Source organism: Pogonomyrmex barbatus, unplaced genomic scaffold (assembly GCF_055798465.1).
Source record: "Pogonomyrmex barbatus isolate J1 unplaced genomic scaffold, ASM5579846v1 scaffold15, whole genome shotgun sequence".
NCBI classification, from domain to species: domain Eukaryota; kingdom Metazoa; phylum Arthropoda; class Insecta; order Hymenoptera; family Formicidae; genus Pogonomyrmex; species Pogonomyrmex barbatus.
In genome coordinates, this window is record NW_028297111.1 from 6,587,151 (window position 1) to 6,606,297 (window position 19,147).

The following is a 19,147-nucleotide window of genomic DNA, read 5'->3' on the forward strand; positions in this document are numbered from 1 at the left end:
CTATTTATCAAAATAGATGTAACAATTTTAGTTAAAAACGAATGTAAAAGAAAAATTTTAATTTAAATTGTTACTAATATGAAAAAAATTTTTAAGTAGGATTATATCAAGATAATTTTTGAACTTCAATTTAAGAACTTAAATTATATAATAACATGGAATTTTTAAAACATTATATATTAAGCTTGGCAAATTATTCTACTAAAATTAATATATTTAAATAAATTTAAATTCTTTTTAAAACTTTTTGTTTTAATAATAAAACAGTTGTAAAAATAATGTTTTATATATAATATGTTTATAGAAATGTAAAGTTTGTTATATCTTGTCTTAATAATTGAGTAACCATCAAATTAAATAACCACCATTCTCTAAATTTAGATTTTCTGATTGTATGATAAAAGATAAATAAGAGATTCACGATTATCGATTTTTTCGTCTGCATATTCGGATTTTGCGAGATTTGAAATTTTTAAAATTTCGTTAAAGTAACGTCCAAGGTTCGGAGATGAAATGTATCGGAGATAAATCTCGTAAAAATGTTTCTTTCATTTTTTTTGTTTTTCCTTCTTGAAGAAAATGAAAAATGGAAGACCGATATACACTTTCCGCCTGTAGTTTTCACGGTACAACCGCAACGAGGCGGTTGTAGACAATAAATCCTCGTCGCGATTGCAGCGGAAACGCGAGTGTATATCCTGCGCAAGAATAAGCTCGCGGAGCAATCACAATGATTACGCGCGGTGGCTTTTTTTAATAATTCAAATTATGTCGGCAATTGATCAAAGGTGCCTTTTTTTAACAATTCAAATTATGTCGGCAATTGATCAAAGGTGGAAATCGCTCCAAGGAATTTCCAGATGATTAAATATCAAATAATATAATTTCTTCTTTTTCCTACTTTTCAGATTCCCAATTTCCTTTTATAATAATACACTTCTTCTGATATTGTGGGTCTCTCGTTTTCTTGCTTTAATGTAAAGAAGTCAGAAGGAATTGGCAAACGGAATGCGTCCCTCGAGAATTTACGGAAACGTTTTAGTGTGATTGGCGAGGACCATCATCGGCATCCGAATCTCAATGAAAATCCTTCTGCGCAAAACATTCGCAGTATATAACATTTCATGTAATATGTCCCCGGCGATATGTCGTTCGCTTTCTTCGGACCGGAGTTGCCGGAGTTTACAAATGGCACTGCATCGCACCCGCGGCGGCACAAAATATGGTGGACTCATTCAGCGTTTCTCAAATCAATTTGAGTTTTTACGCACGACGCAACAACCGGCGAAACAAACTTATGACTGAAAAATCAATAAACTTGTTGCGTTATAATCGCTTAATTTAACTCGTCCGGTTTCATCAAACTTTACAGCACATTTATGATTCATCTTTCAGAGATCTTTAGTCGAATCATAGTTGCAAAAATTTACACGCGGTACGCATAAAAATAATAAATAAAGTAAAAAATAATAAATAAATAAAGTAACTAACATTTAAAATATTAGTTGTTAATATTTAAAAAAAATAACTTTTAATTTTTTTATGTTATTATATTATTAATTAAATATTTATCTTCAAATATATTTTGTATAGAAATTAATTTTGTTAGTTGAATTATTTTATTTAAAAAAGAAAATTGCTTAGGAAAAGAAATTTAATTTCAAATTATTAATCTATAAATATAGTATTTTATTATATATTTCAAAGCTATTGATTTTCAAATTTTTTTCAAATTCTGACTCTAAAACCTGTTTAATATAATTTATGTGTCCAAACTCCAAATATGGACGACGTTCGCGCGATTTGAGTATCACTGCGCTATTGGGACTGCATTCCCACTACGGGGCCCGATGCGGCGTTTGAAGACTGCATTTAGAGCGGCGATGCAATGCAGCAAGGAGATAACCCACATGAAGAGCTGTCGGTCCGACCGGCGGTTATGCTGAATAAAATGTCTGATTTGCTGTACTGCCACCGATTCTGATTTCGTGCTCGGGGCGGCACGATGACCAACATTCCACGCTGCGTTTATGGGTCCTCCGTGTCGATCACGGATGATCGTTGTCCTCCTTCTCTCACAGAAAGTCGGCGGACGAGGGAGAATGAGCGAGAGAGAAAGGGTTCAACGGGAGAGACTCGAGGAAGAAGGGAAAGAGAGACACGTCGACTGAGAAGGGATGGGGGAAAATGCACGGCTACTCTTTATGGGATATTTAATAAGAAGCCTTATCGTCCAGCGGTGAAGTTAGATACAGAGGCAACGAGGCATCCGCGTCGATATACGCCGATGATGCACGTTTAACTGCCACGGCTGTCATCGGGCATTACGTCGACGAAAAATACGATGGGGGCCCCGAAGAGATCGGCACGTTACATCGTGATTTGTGCACTCGGCATAATCAGGCTTGATGGCGATCCATGGCATCGAGAAGCGTTTCCTCTCGATCGATGTCGAAGCAACAATGTGGATCCACACAACTTCGGGTATCTAAAAATAATTGAGCTTAATCAATCTTATAGATAAAATATAAATAAAAGATAAGAAAAAAGGATAAAGTAGAAAAGAGATGGAAGAAGAGAAAAGAAAGGATTTGCATTTCTTTTACAAGAATTGGTTGGTTCTGTTTGTGTCGTTTCATTCTTTTATTCGTTTTAGATAACGTCATAATTATCACCAAAGTTTTTATGATTGACGAATCGTTGCCCTGATGACGACCAAGTTCTTTACATCATTTTCTATCTACATTCAAGCATCTAACGTTAAACGGTCGTTTTATTTTATTACCAGTTTTCACAGTTCGTGCGTCGTTTTTCGGACAAGCGAGCGGGCCAAGATCCAAAAAAAAAAAAACCCCCCGAAAAAAAGAAACGTGATTTCTGTACGAGTCGGTGTTAAAGTTAGGGCGCACAGGTAACGGGGGCATCAAACTCTCAGGCCCCGGACCGGGCCCGCTGCAGGGGGTCCAGTCACGCTGACATGTTTATCACACTCGTTCTCCGGACTCGTGCCATGCGTTATGCGAGAGCTTTGTGTTATGTCGGAAAGAGAAAGAGAAAGAGAAAGAGGGAGAGGAAGAGAGAGAGAGAGAGAGAGAGAGAGAGAGAGAGAGAGAGAGAGAGAGCTAGATAAGGAAAGAAAGAAAGAAAGAAAGGGGGAAGCTCGTGAGGTTTCACGTTACTGGCGACACAATGACGTTGTACGTGTCTCTTAACATTTTTCATCGCCGGTTGAACCGCGGGAAGACGCTGCGTGCAGGATCTCAAATGATAGCAGGGCCTAGCACGAATACATGTATTATATAAATACCGAGGACTGAGAAATTTAAAAATTCAACAAACTGAGAGAGATTGTATATATCAAACGCAAGGCTTGAATTGTCAAGGATGTCGTGATTAAAAACATGATGAGTGTACTGATTTTTTTATACACTCTTAAAATTTTACATCATTTTTTTTTGTCGCATGACCTTTTCAATTTTGAAATTTTCTGCCGTTTCGGATTGCGAAAATTTTATTTATCTTTATTTATCTATTATGTACTTCTATTCCTTATTTATCTCCATTTATTATCTTTATTTATTATATATCTCTATTTATTTATCTCCATTTATTATCTTTATTTATTATATATCTCTATTTATTTATTTCTATTTCTTTCGTCCAACGCGTTAAATATGCTAAAATTATGCTAAAATCATTTGTATGCAATCTTCGAAATAACGAGGCGAGACGGCAAATTTATGCAATTGCGTTAAATTTGTCGATCTTATATGTGCTCTTTCACATATTCTGTATCCCTTGAGTGCAACAAATAAAACATTGTATTATTCATTTTCTTATCATCGTCGGCCATCTGATTCCGGTTGTACGATACTCCCCCATGTATCTGTGCCTCATTGAAACACTTGTACTCCTCTCTAGTTCCTCTTTCTAGTATTATCTTATTTCTCTCTTCGATCAATCTGTATAAACAGATATAATATAATTCTTCATTAAATGAATCAAGGTCAAATTAATTGAATATTACGTACGAATAGTATGTTATAATGTTATTTAGAAGATGTCAAATAATTTTATATATAGTGATTTATGACATTAATATTTATTTTTTTGTTAAATCGTTTAAAGTCTTATATTTGTGTGTGCGCGCGCGCGCGCGCGCGTGTGTGTGTGTGTGTGTGTGTGTGTGTGTATGTGACTTTTTCTACAAGAATCCGATTGGATATGAAACAAATTTCTTTTGTGTGTTGATATTTGGGTAATTAAGACATCATCATAATCATTTACCTATAATTCAGTTCGCATTTAAAACAGATGCTTCCGGGACGAATTCTCTCAAAGCGTAGTTATCTGAATTATACAGATGCGCGAATATATTTCAGTCAATGATCTGTAACGCGAAAGACGATAGCGCGAAAGACGAAGATAAGCCTTGACAGCATCGATTCTAGATAATCGCACATCTCTTTAAAGCTCGCGCGCGCTCCATTCTTAAGGCCGTATTTATAGTTCCACTAAGGAATTCATATGAAATCAGTCTAGACACAATTTGATTTAATAGATGAATCTTGATATTCGATTCGATATTTGCTTCGATATATTTATATGTCATACTTCATTGCAATTCAAGAAGAGACCTACGTCTAATCCTACTTGAGAAAAAGTCGTTATTAGTAATGTTTAAATCTCAAATTAGTTGAAAAAATATAAATAATAAAAAAAAAAGTTAATATTTTTACGGGTATTATCCGTATCATTATACATTGTTGAATGCCAATGTTTCGTGAACATTGCAATTCACTTCATCTGTGTCACAGTATCAGGCTGCTCCTCGCCCTGCATCATCGCAATCATTGCATAAATTTGCCGTCTCGCCTCGTTATTTCGAAGATTGCATACAAATGATTTTAGCACAATTTTAACATATTTAACGCGTTGGACAAAAGAAATAAAAATAAATAAATAAATAAATATATATATATATATATATCTGTTTATTTATTTCTATTTCTTTTATATACGATTAAAATTTTTACCGAAAAATTGTAAAAAAGACACAATTAAATTACACACACACACACACACACACACACACACACACACACACACACACACACACACACACACACACACACACACACACACACACACACACACACACACACACACACACACACACACACACACACACACACACACACACACACACACACACACACACACACACACACACACACACACACACACACACACACACATACACATATACATAATTTAATAGTGTCTTTTTTACAATTTTTCAGTAAAAATTTTAATCGTAAAATAAAAATGATTGAAAATATTGCAAAAAGTCATGATTGAATAAAAAACAATACTAAACGAATAATAAACAATACATTTTAAAATATACTGTTAAAAATTAAAAGTAATTGATTCAATGGTTTTCGAGAAATCATGTCAATCAATTAAAAAAAATGATTTCGAGAAAAACGTATTAAAGTTTGAATAGATTATGGTTCTATAAGTTTGTATAAGTTTCAATTAGAAAACATGTCAAAACCAATTTGAACACACAAACAAAAAATCTTAAGGTCAAAAAAATTCATATAGATCAACATACATAGGTAAAAACATTACATCTCAAGTTCGTATAGATAAAAGTTCATAAAAGTTCCTATCGCAGCGCCTGCCGAGCGGCGCACTCAAACGACTTGACGCGCTCTCAGAAATATTCAATAATTTCGTTATTTTTTCTCACATCAAATTAAAACTCTAGAAATATATTCTTCAAAAATTCTTGAACATTCAGATAAAATAAAAAAAATTAACTTTTTTTTTCAAATAAAATAAAAAAATTAACTTTTCTAACTGATATCCCTTTCATCCTGATGTCTCCTTTTAAATATTAAATAATATGGTTTTTTAATATTTCTCAGATAAACAGTAAGACATCTCTTTAATATGAAGCATATAAGAATTTGCGGGGCAGGTAAACTAAAATAAACGAATCTTTTCGTTATATTGCTTTAATAAGAAATCGTAAGATAAAAATATATCAATTTTCATATTTGAAAATTTTGGAGTTTTCATTGATTAGTAATTGTTTTGTAATTTTCCTCTCAATTATAGATATTTTATAAATGAAAATTTGAAAAAAAATAGTAATAAGCAAGAGAGAGAAATTTAATAATTGGCAAAATCTGATTTTCTAATAAGAATTTGCAACAATCTCAATTACAATAGTAATGCGTCCTTTCCAACAAATTATTTTAATTAATTTATTTTTTATAGCTTAAAATTGTTTTCTTAAAGAAAATTATTTCATTTATTCCACTAGATAAATTTTTGTAATCGTTTCATTTATAATCGAAATAATTTCTTTCAGACTAAATTTTACCTGATCAGATTATAATTCACAATTGTCACGAATGATTTTTGTAATACACGCGATATTAAGCGATTCAATGTGATTTTAATATGCAATTCATTATTAGTCTGTGCTTAGAAACATGTTGACATTTAATGACTTTCAGATGAGTTAGTAAAGAAAAAAGAGGAGAAAAAGGCTGGGAGGAAGGGGAAAAATGAAAGAGAAAGATCGGTCATTAAAAAGAATTTCCCTATATCTTTATTTACGCGCGATAAATAACTCACGTCCGCGCGTATCGCATTGCTCTCTCAAAAAAATTATGTGTCAACGGCTTACTTTTTCGCCGCCCTTTGGTGTCGAACTCACTCCGACAGAAGTCAGTTTCATGTAACAATGTATATCACGGAACAATGTATGAAAAATAGAATCAATTTTTTTATTTATCTTTCTCTATTTCTTCTAATTCTTTCATTTTTTTTTCTTTTGCCGATCTAAAATCTCAAATTTTGACTATGAGATTTAAAATCATAGAATTCATTTTTATGGACAGATACAGTCGTGAAAAAAGAAAAAGAGATAATTTAGATAAAAATGTTTAATCATAAGTGTAAGAATATATGGATGGAACGTTAAATAATTTCAGGCAAGAGAAGTTGAAATGTGAGTGGCAAAAAGAAAAATAGCCATGTTGATTTAACAAAGTTTCATCCTCCGATTTTATTTCCCGGCATTTATTAATGTAGGAATATCTGAATTAAGGGGATGCTGAACTTGTCTGTATTATCGATAAAACACAATAATTTTTGTATAACTCTCATTTTTTATTAACTTTACAGATCTGGAAATCCTTTTCCACAATTAAAGTTTATGCATTAATACGTGCTTAGCATATGAATTTCGTATCAAGAACGAGAAAAACTTTTAAAATTTAAATCTTTTTTACCATTTGGTATCTTAAAATGGCGTCCAAAGCTGTCAAGTCGCGTAAATATTTGCTTTATATGAAACTTTTACAGCCTATACTTACAAAACTGATATTGCTAGACTAGAAGGTTACATGAAGAAGCAACGTTGAGTTCTTAGAATTAGGCTTAGACACTTATTACGATTAGGGAAGTATCATAAAAATTTGTTCATATGTGTACAGAAATGTATGATGAGTGTACGTATGTATGTATACATAAATGTATCTATGTATGTGTAGATGTGTGAACGTTTCGTCGGGGTTCGCTCGTCAGTTCAGCATCCCCTTAAACATAATTCTAAACTAAGAGGGGGTAGATTTATGATAAAAAAGCAGTAGTCATATCAGTTGAAAGTTTTATTCTTACGTCTTTTACTTTACTTTCTATTACTCCATCCATATTCTTACATCCATGTTTTATATATTTATATATTATACTTCAGTAAAACATTAAGTATCCTATTGACTTTAAGTACCCTATATAAGATACATCTTATATTAAATGTAACGTTAATTCTAATTTTATGCCTGTCTTCTTTCATTTTTTGTTTTCTGTCTTTCTTCAAACGTTCATTTCCTAAACGTTTCATTATCTTTATTTAAAGTATTAAAAAAAAATTTAAAGTATTAAATATTACTTTAATACTAAAAGCTCTAAATACATTATTTAACATAATAACGTTTTCTTATTATATTATATTATATTACGAGCATTTAAGGCGACATTTATATAATAACACTTTTTAGCAAAAGGGTAATCTTTGGGGTCTCAAATATACTTTCTAGTAACGTTCATAAATAACAACAAGCTTAAATACGGAAAGGAGGACAAAGAGAGGAAAGAGAAGGCGAGTTTGCGGGAGAGTAAGAGACATCGAGTTGCTCAAGTCACATCACTACCGGCCGTTTGATAAGGCCGATAAAGCGCATAAAGAATGCTTGTCCTCGCATCTCCCCCTATTCCCCCCTTCTTGTTGGTATCTTAATGTCCGTGCGGCCGACCTGTCTTCCTCTCGCTCTCTTACTGTTAATCTTTCTCCCTCTTCACCCTTACACTCCCCCTTTCTCACTCCGGTCTCTCCTCGTCGATGCCATAAATTATGTGCGACTGCAACATGCGCGCAGCTGCGCCGATGCCTCGAGAACGATCCATTTGATCCTCTCCCGGTGTCATACCGGTGGTCCAAGATCGAGAAAATCGACGCCGAACCGGATTAGGGGGCGAGATTAGAGCCAGATTAGAGACGAATGAGCTGAAAGTTTGGATATGAGATATGCTGGGCCGCGGAGTTTAATACCACGTCAAATTGTTACATCTTGAAACGTTTTATTTTATCATATAAAATGTATATTGTCAAAACTTCTGTATACTTCTGAATGCATGAATTGAAATCGATAAAAAAAAAATTATAATTCGTGGATTCGCATATGCGATGTTAGGAAATTGAAAAATTGAAAAAAGGAGAGAAAAAAAATAAAATATTTATGTAGATCTGCATATACGATAAAATTGTTTCAGGTCAATTGGACATAATTCACACATACAATTAATCTTATGATTTTTATTTACTTTTGTAATTTACGTTAACATCTAATTAAAGATATTTTTATTTTAACATTCTTTTTGTATTTTTACAATTTTTCCATTTTCCTCAGGGATAGGCAAAATAAAAACATATAAACAAGTATAATAGAAGTGGGAAATTATCCGAATCTTTTATACTTCAAAAGTGGACAACAGGTCTCTCACATGTGTGTTACATGCGTGAAAACGAACACGCCCTATTGGGTTTTCCACAGATGACAGGTGTTATAATGCCACCGTGAAAAGTCTCGGGGCAGCTGCTATTTTATTGGGGTCGACGATTCATCGAAGAAACATTTTACGATATGAGTAGTTAAGCAGTGGGTTCTAAATGACAGAATTTCTTAGTTATGCTCATTTATAGTTCAATCAATGCACACCGCTAGTTCTCTCGATTGCATTATATATAAATATAATGAAATCGGGAGAACCAGCGGTGTTTACCGATGAATGAGCATAACTAGAAATTCTGTTTATATATATAAAATATATACATTATATATATATATATATATATATATATATATATATATATATGGGAGAGAGAGAGAAAAAGAGAGAGAAAGAGAGAATTTCTAATTATGCTCATTTATGCGGTAAACACCGCATAATCTATATATATATATATATATATTTATATAAAATCATAAATTCGCGGTAAAAATGCAACTGTGAAATAGACGATTATTGATTTGCTCGAAACAAACATCTTACATCTCTCTCGTGAAGTGTAACTATTGAGATGATACATTTGTCCGAATTAGTAATATATGCAGTTATTATTAAACGTATTTATGTTTTCCGCCAATAAATACGACTGACGCAGTTTAGTTCCCGTTCAATCTAAATATAGTTTTTTAATTGTTTTAAATTGGTCAAAAATAATTGGAAATAACTATATCTTGCATAATCATATAATCATATTGATCGTATAAGTTTTATCTCGAGATTACTAGTTGAGCAAGAAATAAATATGTAAGTAAATAAATATCACCGTTGATCGGAAAATATCGTTGTTGTTTGCGTGTATATATGTATATATTTTCGTTAGCTTTCGGAGAACACACGTAACGTAGCTTGGTCGGGTATATCGAACGATCATCGCTGCAACCGCATCAGCGATGATGCACGCTCCTCGCGGAGGTGCATCGGAAAAAAATGCGGCGCAACGTCACCCTCTTCACTCTCTCGAGGGGCTGCGCATCGGACTGGCGTCTGATTGATATACGGACTGTTAAGTGTTTGCAATAATCGACGTTTATATCCATCCTCTAATACATCCAGCCATAAATAACTGGCCACTTCGAAGTCCGCCCGCGAAAGCCATACCCTCGAGAGATCGAACAAGGCACCAGCGCGAATGTCGAATTGTGGATTTCTTTTTTTTTTTCTTCTTTTTTTTTTCTTCTCCTTTTGTGCATTCACGCGAGCTAACACCGACTCGCGCGAATAAAAAATAAAACGAATGTCCTAAACGTAAAGCTGTGAATTATGTATCACTAAAAGTCTGAACTCCTGAAAGATTGTGAATTTTCTTTTCGGAGATCAATCTTGAATGTACGGATGTGCGTACGGATAATATTTTTGCTCCTCTAAATTCTTCAAACTTTGGATTAGTAATAAAATATGAGTTTGTAATTTGTTGATTTGTGTGATTGACACGAAATTGGTTGCAAAAAATCATAGTTTTATAAGAAAGTGAGCAAACAGCTGGATTCTAAGAATTCCAATGCGGCCCCAATGATTCTTTCGAAGGTAAACGATCCATGTGACTCAAAAATGTGTGACAAAAGAACATGACGACTCGCAAAGCATGTGAGATATAAATAAATAATAATTTCACACAAATTCACAAAATTAATCAACAAATAAATTAACAAAAGTGATGAAATGATCGCTCATTTAAAAGAATTTATTACTCAACAGGAAAAGCACATGCAGCATTTTAAAAAAATGAAAAGTCAAAAAGATGAAAATTATCTTTGAATATCATTTGTCATTTCGCCGATTAAATAGAAATCAAAATACTTATGTTGTCTATTCTACATATCACAAACTGTTCATTGTAATTAAATTTGCAAATTTACAAAAATTTTCAAAATTTTAAAACTTTGATTATTCAACAAACCAAAATTATATAAATCTCAAAAGGTACAAGCTTTGTAGAAACTTGTACTAACTTTGTACTAATTTTCAGGGAATAATTTAAAAATCTTGTAAAAAAATACACAATCACAAATCTTTTCAACAACAAAAAATAAATAATTTAAAAATATTATAAAAAATAGAATCAAAAATCAGAATCATAAATCGTTTTTTGAATTTAAAATATTTCTGTCAAAAATCTAGATTACATTTTTACACGTCAATATTAACACCTTTTTTATGTGTGCAAGAGTATTTGGCTTAAGATGTCGGGGTTGCGTTAACTAATTTGATGTTTTATCAATCACGAGCTGCCACATCGGCGGTTTTCATTGCGACGGGGCTTTTTCTGGCATGATGGATGAATCCTGGAAGTCTGTAATATGAAACGGATGGGGTTCAGGACACACGTCCTGTTGTATACGGGCTGATCGCATTGTTTATGAGATTTTTATGGAGGTGAAATATTGGGGAAAACACACACCCTCGCGATAAGCCGGATGATAAAATGCTACGGAAACGTTCCATTTTTTTCGCGTAAGCGCTTTATAATTAACCATAAAATCTAAATTATTGAAAAAAATATTGCATATATATATATATATATATATATATAAATATATGAAAACAATTAAAAATAAGTTTTAAAAGTGTTATTTAAAAAAAAAAAGTAATAATTCGTTATCTTCAAAAAAGAAAATACATAGGAGATAAAGCATTTTAATAGATATATTTGACTTTAATATGGTCTTCTTGTGTATATATATATATATATATATATATCTCATGTACATATAAAATATAAAAATTACATATGTAGCAAGAAAGGAATACTCTTTTGTCCCTTTTGCTCTATTTTTTTGCAAATAGCTATATTCTCAAAAAAATTGTACGAGGGTACGAGATCGAGCTTAGAATATTGCTGCTTTTCCCACAATAATAGCACACACGTGAGTTGGTGATAGGGAGAACCGTAGAACCAATTTTTTTACGAGTATCCCTTACACGTCAGATCAGCTCTCATCAACGTGTCCTGTTACATTACACGGTGGATTTAACTGCCAAGCAACTTACATCACACAAAATAGCTTTGAACGCTTTCCTTTTTTTTTTACTTTCGTTTATCGTTCACATTTATCACCAATGAATTATTTACCGTTTATTACACAACAGTTTTTATTTAATGATCTTTGTGTGCCATTTATTGAAACATAAATTTCACAAGTAAAAATTTAAATGATTAGATTAAAACTAATAGTTTCAACATGTATTTATAGATACATTTTAAGCACGTCATCTGAACTTAAATATTAAGATTTAGATGACAAAAACATTCAAACAGATATGAATAAGTAAGAAATAAAATATCAATTGTTTCGTTGTAGTAATGTTGACAAGTGTCGCGACATCACTTTACAAGTTTTCATTTCGTCCGAGAATCGACGAAGAGAACTTTGAATACTCCATTGTTTGACATTCGACGAAGCTTTTCAGCGAATGAGGACATTTCGGAAACAGACAAAATTTGAGTTAAATCTGAAATAATAGGCGATCGGAACCAACAATTGGTCCGTGCCGTATTTCAAAGCCGATGACGGAAACGTGACGCATGCTTCGAAGTCGCGAATCTGTCTTCAAATCTGACATGCCTCGAATCTCGCTTAATTAATAGCCTTATAGGATCGCGTTGGAGGAACCCTCCTTCGCTTTTGTGGAACTAGTTGGCAAAAGGGCACGTGCGAGCCACGTGTCGGTAAGAGGATATCCGCGCCGTTCTAAAAGAACGTTTTCGATACGAGGAGGGAAGGAGAGGAATCATCCATTACGCGAGATCTCAGGTGCCTTTTCGTCAAATAAACTTCTACCAATAAAGATCTGTGCTTAATAGTCCTTTCATAAGCTTTCATCTTGAGTTCTTCGAATTTGCGTTCAAATTCGCGTGTCTCAAGATTTTGACGAACGTATTTATGGCATATGGTATATATGGTTCTTAGATCTTTCTCAAACACTTTTGGAAAATTTTGAAAATATTTTATTTTTAGAAATTCTTCGAACATCTCCGATATTTACTTAAATTTCTAAGCATGTTGCCTTCTAAAATTTCAATATCTATAATTTAAGATCTTCACGAATCGTAAAACATGTCCAAAGAAACTTTATTCGATAAAGTTTTCAAGACTCTTCCCAAGTCGAAATTATTTTCCTACCTTATTTAAAATTTTTATATCTGTTTTGATCTGTCAGATAGATTTTTTATTTTATATTATTCTATATTTACAGCTTTTATTAAAAAAAAAATCACAAACTTTTATTAAAGATGATCAAAAACTCATTTTTTAAATTTTAAATTAAAAAATTGCTCATTGCTTATTTCAAATGCAAAGTAGAAACTCAATCCTTTAAAATCTATAAACCTTAAAATAAGGTTAAGATAAAAAAATTGGAATAAAATTTCGATTCGAATTGGAAGATTATACTTAAAGAAAGAAGTTTTTTTTAAAGATAACTTTTTAAATTTCCGGAACATCTTAGATCCCCTCAGAAATCAGTTTAAGTTCTCCAGACTTAACTTTTTTTTTTGCCTCAAGTTTTTTCATCCTCTCTCTGGCGTTCGGAGCAATAGCCGTTCGGCTGCAAAAAAAGGAGCATCTCGAAACATCTCGCATACTAATTTCTCGCAAACTGCCGGTCGAGCCGCGTCGAGCCACGTCGGTGCGAGTGGCCCGACGAGATTTCCAATTTTTTTCGCCGCCGTTTTGTCCAAGCCCTCGCGAGCCTAAGGGCCGGCAAAAGCACCGCGCTCGCCGCGCAGTTTATTGCGATTGTGGGATACGGCGCATACGAATTGCGCGCATTAAGTCCCGCGAATATAGACGCGCGCGGAGTTCATTCTCGAGGACGGATCGAGCAGACGGAACGGCCGCACCGCAGCGAATTCGCCTAATTCGCAAGATTTTGCAATCGGGATGGCGCCAGACGAGAAGCGCCGCTTTCGCGATCGTCGACATTTCTCGAGGTGCTCTTTGCAAATGTATATGTAATACAATCGTAATGCGCAATACATTGATTTATAAGCCGAAACGATCAAATCGACCAATTTTCAAATACGTAGATAATGAAACGCTATTTTGAATAATTGTAAAAATATTGTAAAACGTTATTGTATATATAAACTGAGTTATTGTAAACTGAGAAACTGAGCGAAATTTTTACGCGAGAAAATCAAGCGGGCAAGCGCAGTTGAATGCGCCGAGCTGCAAGAAGAGAAGAGAAGGGGCTCTTTAGAACCATTCCGTCAGTTTGCTCCCTCGTAAAGCCCGTCGTCGAGCAGGCACGTGTTACTGCGGAACACGTGCCTCTTCGACAACGAATCACCCAGCTCTTATAATCCACGCAGCGTTCATTGATCGGCACGCGCTGCTGCTCTATAACCTGAAAATATCCCGCCAATAAAGTGACCGCGTTAGGCGGATGAAAATCGCCCGAGTGATATATTATTACAAGTAATGACGTACACAGTACGAGTAATCCCGCTTTGGTTTTAAAAGATTTCATATTATTTATGCCTCTGGGCATAAGGATGAAATTTGCGTAATAAAATGTGTCTGTGGAATTATTTTAAGGAAACAATATAGTATATCAATGTGTATTATACAAATCAAAGTGTCTGCAATTTGCAGTAGACTGCAAATTCATGGATATAGGAAATTTGTATGCATAAAGGATTAAGATTCCTTTGATGAATTAGTAACTTAAAAACACTAAATCTAATTGGAAAGTACCTAAAACTACAAAAAACGTGTTTGTTACGTTTTTGATAATTTATCTGTACTTTTCAACCATTAATTTAAAAAAATATGTGATGTGATGTGTGTGTGTGTGTGTGTGTGTGTGTGTGTGTGTGTGTGTGTGTGTGTGTGTGTGTGTGTGTAATTTTAAAAGTTTATTATTTTACATATTAATATGTAATTAAATAAAAAAGAATTACTTATGTCGTTCGATATATAAAAATTAAGGTGTTTATTAATTTTAATCAAGATTTAAACAATCATTCTCGAAACACGCATGTATCGAAGTTTTAATCGTTTTGAATATATGTATATTAAAATAAATTTTCTCTACTGAAATCTCTTTATTCATATTCAAAATCATGTAAAAGCAATATTGTTATAGATCACTGAATTTCTCTTTTAAATTATTCCATGCTGATAATAAAAAGTTCTAGTTAAAAGGTAATAATAACTTTGATATGTTTAAAAAAATATGATTTTTAGCTAAGTTTTTTTGCTTATTATAATATTTGTCATTTTGAAACAAATAACATTATTTTCTTTCATTGTCTTATATGATCAAAATCAATTAAGATATTTAAATTAAGAGACACACATACACATACACACACACACACACACACACACACACACACACACACACACACACAAATTACAGCTCTTTTTGAAGATATAAGTTATATACTATGCAGTTTAAATGTTATTTGTAAATAATGATAATGACTTACTATTAATATAAATTAAACCGGATTTTTCATACAAGACTATTGAATTTAATTTAATTTAAACGCACAATTTTCTTTCCGACAAGCAAACCAACTGTTGTAAAAATTTATTACGGTTTACCTGTAGAGCTGTAGAACGTCGGTTGAGGATTAATCGATTGATCCCATAATGATGCAGCATGCTCAAACTAAGTCGCTTTTCCTTTCGCTTCTAAAATCTTGAATTCGTGAAAGAGATGCTCGAGTGACAGCAATAGCAACGGCGCCGCCGGCAGTGGCGACAGCGTGTATTACACTGCTTTGAATGAGCACATAATCCCCGAGACATCCATTCAACAGCACGTGTTTCCGATTGGTCGACTGTCTGGAACATTCTCTATTCGTTGTCACTACAATGGACAAGCGACGTTTCCTTGCCAGATATTTACGGGATCCTCGCCCATTGTGGTGTCGTTGTCGTCTCTACATATTAACGCGTTTGCATTCTTTCAAGGTCGCACATTATAAATTTCTATATCCTCCTAATATGTCGAATATGTATACATTTTACGCACGATAAATAAGCAAATCCCCCAAATGTGACACGTCTTGAATTTATTTTAATAATAAATATATCTATTATTTATTCTGTTTGCTTCTTTTTATTTAACTTAAGGTTATATAAAAGAATTTTCGAAAATTATTTCTTAATAATTTTCCATTTCTTCCCTTTTCCTTATTCCTTATTAATGTCGACATTTTATGACACTGAGAAGATATTATCCGGTCGTATTCCGGATTTAATCTGTAATTGTATCGTTTGTTAGCTAACATCGCTAACATTTATGTACAACAATCCGTACATTCGTAGACAAAAGGATATGAAGATTTACAATGTGACTGTCATTTAGAAGATGTTAGCTCGTGTTCTATAAAATGCACCGAATGCACACTGCCTGAACATTTATTGAGGTCCCGCTTATTGTAACGCCCGTTGTGGACCCCGCGTGTAACCGGCCCGACCGCTCATTGTCGCGTTTCTCTACACGTTTGAAATTCGCGCGTGCCCGCGGCTTGCCGGCCGCAAACAATGGTGACAATGACCGCTGGGTGGACCGTTTAGCTCACAAGCGACCCGAGAATACTCTCGGCCAGCCGGACTGCGGAAAACGGGTATTCTTTCCGCAGTTCAAGGTGCGACCTTTTAGGCATCGAGTTGCATTGCTTACAGGAATTGATCTCTCGCAATGCGTATATACATTTCCTTGTCAAATATAAGAACACGTTCACACAGTTGTTAGTTTATCGATCAAATTTTCGATTTGCAAAAGTTCTTGTATAATTATAAATTTTTATTATAATTTTAAATTTCTATAGATCTTTTAAAAAGTTTACAAGTTTTAAATGCAAAACTTAAAAGTCTTAAATATTTTATGTAATTATTTTTCTTTTTTATGAATAAGCTTTTTTTCATTATCTTTATTGCATTTGTTATCTTTATTACGTTTATTATTTTAAAATATGCTTGTATAAAAAGTAGTCTTTTAACTAAATCGTTTCTGTACTTTTCTGTCTTTCAAACAAACCATTCCTTTTATTAAATCTCTGAAATCTGGAGTGCCGATATATTTCAACTCAACTTGAATTTACGTTTTTGATATCTCCGTCTACCGCTCGCAGCCAAAAGCATAAAGAGCGACGGCGTAAATTTAGCAAACGAAAGCCCTTTCAACCAGGTGCGCAAGGATTTTAGAGACAAAGCTTAAAAGCGCCAATGGCTTTCGACCCGACCGCCACTTTCAATTCGGAAGCTGCTTTATGGTTTACCGCTCGCAGATCTCTTCCATTTGTAAAAGAGAATAATACCGAAAATACTGGAGTTTCAAATGTCCGAATGTTCTAACCATACTATTTCTGTCTATGCCAAACGTAACAAAAGAATAATCGCAAAAATATCTTAAGTTAAATATACGATATATGGATATAAAATGTGAAGCAGTTATCTGCAAAGAGATATAAAAATATAATTTATTTTTTATTTTTCTACTTATATTAAAAAGTGATAATAATTACAATCTGCGAAAATAGAAACACAGAAATATATGTGAAAGAATATTTACGTATAAATAATTCTCTCTCTCTCTCTCTCTCTCTCTCTCTCTCTCTCTCTCTCATTTTTATATATTACTTCTTTGATTAATGCTAACACTTCTTTACGCAGTTCTACGCGCAAAGCCGCACTTTACATAGAACGAGGCTTCTCACCAGTGATTGCTCTTTATCAAGAACTCATCTCACAGTAGAATTTGAATACACAGCCGTAACACATGACAAAATCCTTGGAAATTACCTAAGAGTGCATCCATGGAGAACACCACAGCATCGACAGCTCACTTCGTCGACGTGTTTTTCTGCATTCCGTTGGTCGGCTTCCCCTCTAAACACTTGGCTTAATCGCGCCGCAGAATAAAGTGACTGCGGTTAACGATGACGATGGCGCAGGTCAAGCGGAATGGAAGCGCTGTTTTCGCGGATTCCATCATCGGGACACCGCATCAAGAATTTCTGATCGGAAAGCGACGCGGTTTCCGTTTACGTCGTGATGAAACCGGTTTCTCTTTATGATGGGATATCGGACGGTCGCCTTATGATTTCTGTCTCTCAGTCTATCTCTCTCGGTCTGCTTGGGAGATCATCTCTTCCCCATCTCTACATCGTTTTTGAGCAAAACATAATCGTGGCGAGAAGGTAAACGAATCAAGCATTACGCTGACATGGAAAAAGAATTATTTTTTTAATAGTATGTTATTATTTCTCTATTAGAGACAGAAATGCATGAGCCTGTGAAAACTCAAGGATCAGATGAAAAACTGAAGTATTTGAGAATCATAAAATTATGAGTATATTATGAGTGACAATAATTATAATATGAAAGAAGAACAAGATGCTGTTATTATTCGCAGCATCTTTTGTACTGACAAAAATTAGTAAGTTGAAAAAAGAAATAGTATTTATTGTTATAGAATATATTTATTTAAGTATATATATTTATTTTTAAATGATTATAAAAAGAGTAGTGTTTCATAAAGAAATAGTGTTTCATAAAGAAATGTCAGATTTTGATTCGATCTTATTTCGTATTTAAAATATGTGACTCATACAAAAAAATCTTTCATGTGAATATGTCAGAAATTTGCTAACAATGTCAACGAAACTTTTCCTTGGAGGAAACTCAACTAATCATAAATTTCACGTTTTTTAGGAAAAGGAAAGGATTTTTTTCTCTTTGATGATGAGGAAGAAATCTTTTGTAGTATATATATTCCTACATGCACAATTTATGATTACCCAAGAGGTTACGACAATGCGAGACACAACGGCGTCGACTTCCTTCTTCCTTAGTTTTCCTCCTGCCCTTCCCGAGCAAACCCGTTCGAAAGAGAACGCTTCATCACAACGCGCGAAACGCAAAAGGGGTGGGACTCGTATATTGCGCAGCGAGTGGGGTGGCGTGGGAGTGGCCTTACGCGAACTGCAGTCCGCCCCCTTTCGCGGTATTGCCGCTGATTCTAGTTTCGTCGCTAGACG

General features: G+C 33.8%; 1 long non-coding RNA gene across 2 annotated transcripts; it reads right to left on the minus strand.

Moving 5' to 3' along the window:
• Nucleotides 1-2,196: 2,196 nt before the first annotated feature.
• Nucleotides 2,197-19,099, minus strand: LOC105434177 (uncharacterized). 2 transcript variants are annotated; one of them, XR_016138486.1, is made up of 2 exons: nucleotides 17,910-19,099; nucleotides 2,197-2,488 (listed from the first exon to the last, which is right to left on the minus strand). It is a non-coding gene; the product is annotated as an uncharacterized LOC105434177 (long non-coding RNA). The 2 variants fall into 2 exon arrangements; XR_003096961.2 differs by lacking the exon at nucleotides 17,910-19,099 and adding an exon at nucleotides 15,702-16,838.
• Between the last annotated feature and the right edge of the window lie 48 nt (nucleotides 19,100-19,147).